We start from the raw sequence: 6,000 nt of genomic DNA, 5'->3' as shown, positions 1-6,000 counted from the left end.
ATTTGTAACATTCACCTTCTCCACAGTTTTTGGCTTTCTCTCTTATGGGCCATTTAGCGCATGGAATCATATAGAACATTGGCTGCAATAAAGATGGCACCTGGTATTGAATAATCTTGTTGTCTATTGAGAATACATATTGTATATGTGCCAGAGCCTGCAGGTTGAAACCTATAATTTTTAAAGTTGGGAGTTCTGTGTATGAGAAGAAAAATTATTTTTAGGCAGCCATCTTTTTGTAGAATTCTCCTTATCATCTCTTCTTAGTTTTTTTAATTGTGAGTTGTAGGTTACTACAGCAGTTGCCCAGTTTCTTTTTATGCTGGCTGCATTTGCTAAGATGATATCTTGGTCATTTTGGGGCTCTAGGAAGCTGATTTTCATTTGCTGTGATTCTGGAAAGTCCAAAAGAAAACAAGACCCAGCTATCAGTTTTACCATTAATATTGATGGAATGATTATCTTGATAACGCATGTTCATACTGACTTGTGATTGTTTTAATCTTATCTCAACCTTTCTACATGAATAGCACTGTTATTAAACTAATATTGCTCTGTAAGATCTGTAAAATATTGCAGCATATCTAGTTTAAACTATAAATTATTCCATTGTTGCTGTACCCCTCAAAATGTCAGAAAAAAACAATTTGTTTGTTCCATTATTCCATTCAGTGCAACATATTGAGTAATAACAATGTTTCGAGGTCTCCACAGCCTTTCATTGTTTGCCTTCATTAAAATATGTGCCAGCCCAACTCCAAGGTGCAATACAGACTACAGTTGTGACAGTGCTGGGAAGCACCAAATGCACCAAAGATTCAAAAGTATATTTGTTTTTCCTTAAACCTTTTTCTGCTATATTGCTAATATCTGTCCCTTTTAATTTAGACAATGACTTAGAAAACATATGCATTCCTTCATCCAGTTTTGTCTAGATTTTTTCAGCTTCGTTCTTACTGGCCTATTTCCAGGCTCCATTTGAAATTTGTTGCAAGGTTACTCACAGTTTTTCATGTAAGTTATTATGCATGTTTGTAGCCATATTTACTTTTTGGCTTTTTGTAAGTATATAATCAACAAAAACTTTTAAACTTTCAAAGCCTTAAGGAGCAAGGAAACGCAGAAATTCTGAAGTCTTATTTTTCATTGGTCTACACAACTGAGGAGCCAGCTAATCAAGGCTTCCCTTTTATTAGACTCAATTCTAGTAATATAACTACTGATACATGGGTCACTCAGGAGGAAATTCAAAAGACATGAACATGTAAAGGTTAACAAAGGTCCAGGACCGGATGTTATTCATCCCAGGGTATTAAACGAGCTTAGCTCTGTGATTGCCAAACCTCTTCACTTAATTTTTCAGGATTCATTGAGGTCTGGCATGGTGCCCAGAGACTGGCAAATTGCTAATGTGGTGCCGTTATTTAAAAAAGGGATCCGGTTCTCAGCCTGTTAGTCTGACACTGACATCAGTGGTACCAAAGCTTTTGGAAGGGGTTATAAGGGATCGGATGCTTGAATACATTGCAAATCACAATACTATAAGTTAGTTGGATAGAGATTTGGCCGAAGGATAGATTAAAAAGAGTGGTGGTAAATGGAACATTTTCCAATTGGGCCTTTGCTTTTTAACTTATTAATGACCCAGAGGTGGGCATAGAAAGTACTGTTTCTATTTTTTCTGACGATAATAAATTGTGCAAAACTATAAGTTCCATGCAGGATGCTGCCACTTTGCAGAGTGATTTGACAGAGATGTGCAACTAAACTGGTAAAGGAGATGGAAGATTTAAACCTTGAGGTTAGACTGTCGAGGTTGGGGTTGTTTTCTCTGGAAAAGAGGCGCTTGCGAGGGGACATGATTACTCTGTATAAGTACATTAGAGGGGATTATAGGCAGATGGGGGATGTTCTTTTTCCCCCTAAAAACAATCCGAGCACCAGAGGCCTCCCCTTTAGATTAGAGGAACGGAACTTTCACTTGAAGCAGCGTAAGTGGCTTTTCACGGTGAGGGCAGTGAGGTTGGGGAATGCTCTTCCGAGTGATGTTGTGATGGTAGATTCATTAGGAGAAAAATATTGGACAACTTTTTAAATATGTGTTCAAACGCTCAGCCTTACTGCTCACAAGCTTGATGCCATAATCCCCAATGGCTCACAGCTTGGCCCTTTGGTATATAACAAAGTAAGAGGAGAGCACCTTCATGCAGATTAACTGCTTTAGCACATATTTATTTAATCCACTGCAAACGACATGTTTCGGGCTATATCATGTCCTTTCTCAAGTGACACGAGTCGGGCCTCATGACAGTTCTACAGCTATTTGTACTGTGCACAAGGGAAACTGACCCATCCGTTGCCCGTCTGTATTTTCCTTGTCCTGTTTTTAGATCTTTTTCTGCCTAACCCCCAGTCTGTCCCTTTCTGGACCTAAAATACCATTAGCTGTTCCATTAGTGCAGTGCTGTCCAACTTCTGTGGTACCGAGGGCCGGAATTTTTCTGGTCTACATAGTGGAGGGCCAATAACGGAAGCCAGTTTTGACCCTCCCCTTTTTTTACCGCACCCACTTCAAGTCACACCCATGTTATCACAAGAGCTTTTAAGACTATACCCGCATTAATGGTGGTAGAGCAGCAAAAACCCAGATGGTTGGTGCTCACTGCAGGGATCTCACCCTTCAGTCATATGTGAAAGAATTTTATTATGTGATATTAAGACTTTCATTGATATGCCACCCCTGTGGATAGCACAGCAACCCCCAGCACATAATTACACACTTAAGGGACCATATAATGACTATTTCCAAACGCTACCAAACACCCAGAACAAAACCCTGCCAGGATCACCTCCCACAGGCAGCATAGACACACCGGCAGGGTAGGACAGGCATAGTATGGCACAAACAGGCAGCATAGGGCAGGCAGAGTATCACACAAACAGGCAGCATAGGGCAAGCAGTGAATGGCACATACAGGCAGATTAGGGCAGGCAGTACATACAGTGACACAGTCTCTTACAGTCTGTCTGAGGTGTGAACAGGTGAACAACATGGGTGCTTATAGTCTGAGCCTGAGTTGTGAACAATGCAGGGACTAAAAGGTGTGAACAATACAGGAGTTTAAAGGTGTGAATGATGCAGGGGGGTTACAGCCTGAATCTGAGGTATATTCTACATAGTCCTGCTATATTTTGTATGGTGACATAAAACTAACAAGATGCAGGTGCAGGGACAGAAATGTCAATTTAATCTGTACCAGATGTAGGCCTCTAAGCTTGACTATAGTTTGTAAACTGACAAAAAAATTGTAACTACCGTATTTTCTATGAGAAGGTTAATCTAATTTTGTTTGCAGTGGATGAGACACCAAAGATAGCCATTCATGGAAAGATTTGGTCAGGTGGTTTGGACAATGCTAACCATACTTCCTGATCACTTGTCAGGTATGGACTGCCGTAAGTTATATGCTCATGCCCCTTATTTGGTGATAAAGCTTTCCATACATATGAGAAGGTACTTACAGGTATAGTATCAACTATTTGTGAATAGTATGCCATTTCCTGCCTGACCAGTTTTGTAAGTGGCATACCTCAGAGGTTTGCTCTTGGTTGCCTCTTTTATTTATGACTTTTGTGACCTTGATGTTTGTTTTGAATATACTGTGTTTGCCCCAACTGTTTATTTAGGTAGTCATTTGGTGTCCAGTAATATGTCAATGAAACTTCAAATATGTCATTTTTGAATTTAATCTTTCAGGGCCCCTTTTCACAATCAAATCACATTTTATATTAAAAATATAAAGCACATTTACATAAGATGGCATGCAAAAGCAATTCAATGCAATGGATCTAGGCCTGTTTAAGTTCAGTGTCAGACTGGGGTGTCCTGGGCCCACCAGGGCTGCCACCTCAGGGCCCTCCACCACAGTCATGAACTCTCCCAGTCAACCCCCCCCCCACACACTCACGCCAGTGGAGTGGCCAAGGTTCCTGGTGGGGAGTGGGCCTGGGCCAGCGGGTTTTTTTTCCAGTGTCCTGTCGGCCCAGTTTGACCCTGTTCATGTTTCATGTTTCATGTTCCTCTGCAGCTGATTTCTTAAATGTGCAGCAGTAACGTTTCAGGGGCATACCACTTCGTCAGGCATACAAACCAGTGCAATGCAGGTACTTATATAGTCACTCCTTTACGTTAGTTGCTAATTGTTTTGAGTTAGTTTGGTAGGTGTTTTGCTTTACTTATGGGGTTACCTTATCAAGGTTTATTTTTTCATTATTTTCATGTTTTTGATATATGCTTGATTTATGGACTCTTTTCACATGGACTATTGCTTCTTTACATGGATATTGGCCATTATGGAATTCTGGGTTTTTGCATCTATTATGTAATGAATATGTTAATTTTTGTACATTTGAATTAATGGTGTGACTATATAAGTACCTGCATTGCATTGCATTGTAAATTGAATTACATTTTTGTAAATGTTAATTAATGGTGTGACTAAATAAGAACCTGCATTGCACTGGTTTGTATGCCTGATGAAGGAGTATGCCCCTGAAACGTTGCTTAATAAACTCGCAGGGGCTAAGCCCCGCTTGCATAACACTCATTGTGCCAGATATCTTCATTCCTGTTCCTGCGATTAGTGATGAGCAAATCTGTCCCATTTCGCTTCGCCGAAAAATTTGTGACCATGCATATTTTTTTTGAAGCGACCACGCCTATTAAGACGCACAACAAATGTTTTGTGGAAAATGGAAAATATTATTGCTATGAAAAGGCATTCCAAGTAGCTTTTGATCAACAATGCTCCAGTCATGTCAGACCTCATACCATCCCGCACCCAGCTTCTTATACGGTTATTATTAGTGATGGGCGAAATGTTTTGCCAGGCATGGATTTGCGTCGGATTTCCGCGTTTCGCCACTGGTGGATTTTTTCCAATGAAAAAAATTGCAGCGGAAAAATTCGCCACACGTCAAAAAATTGTTGCCTGAACTTTTCGCCATTTTGCGAATCTTTTCAAATTCACTCATCACTAGTTATTATATTACTACAAATATACAAATACCACTTTTGCATTACACATACCACAAATGATTGTGTATAACAGTGCATTGCAATTGCATTAAGCAAATTATTTTAGTTCACACAAGTTCAAAATCTGACTATTGATGGTCACATTGACCAGTACATGTGATCAATGAATGATCAGGATGAATGGACCTACTTTAATCAAGTTAACAAAACTGAATGTTAAACAATGGGGACTAGAAAATGAAAATCCAGCTTATTATTAACACTTATTCAAAAAGCACAAACATCATAAGCATTTTATAATAAAATAGTGTCTACATCAAACATACCAAGATGTGACTGACTGATACAGGAAGTATGTTGTGCCCTGCTTTTTAGAGCTTACTAGTTATTTGGTGGCCAGGCTGAAAAGTGCTTCTGGGTTGTGTGGCCGGCTTTACAAAACCATTAAATAAAGCCAGTTGTTCCTTACTGCCATGATTTTCATGCTCTAAACCTTTTCTGAACTCTGTCCATGGAAACTGTTTGCATAATGACATATGTAGCAATGGGCAAACATCCAGAAATAGATATTTTCCTTCCATGATTTATTATGCAACTGAATTCTTATCAACAGATGGGTTACTTTTGATAAGAATGTATGAGTTTCAACAGCATAATAAGCTTGGATGTGGGCCTGAGTTTTAAATCAACAAAAATCCTGAAGGACACTAACCATGACGGTTAAGGTTAGGGGAAGCAAAATATATGGACTCTTTAAAGTATTTTTTTTTACATTTTTACAAACTTTAGCAAATTATATGATTAACAATGTAAAGTTTATAATAAAGGAACCAAACGGATAGTCATCCCTACCTACTGTAATGAGTTACATTCCCAAAAGAAAGAAGAATGGATCCACTAGTATTGTGTGTATTAGTTGTCACCCCCCCCCCCATTTTTGTTTCTTGGAACCTTTTAGCGAG

The sequence above is a fragment of the Xenopus tropicalis genome, chromosome 1 (assembly GCF_000004195.4).
Source record: "Xenopus tropicalis strain Nigerian chromosome 1, UCB_Xtro_10.0, whole genome shotgun sequence".
Taxonomy (NCBI): Eukaryota; Metazoa; Chordata; class Amphibia; order Anura; family Pipidae; genus Xenopus; species Xenopus tropicalis.
Note: the sequence above shows the minus strand (reverse complement) of the source record.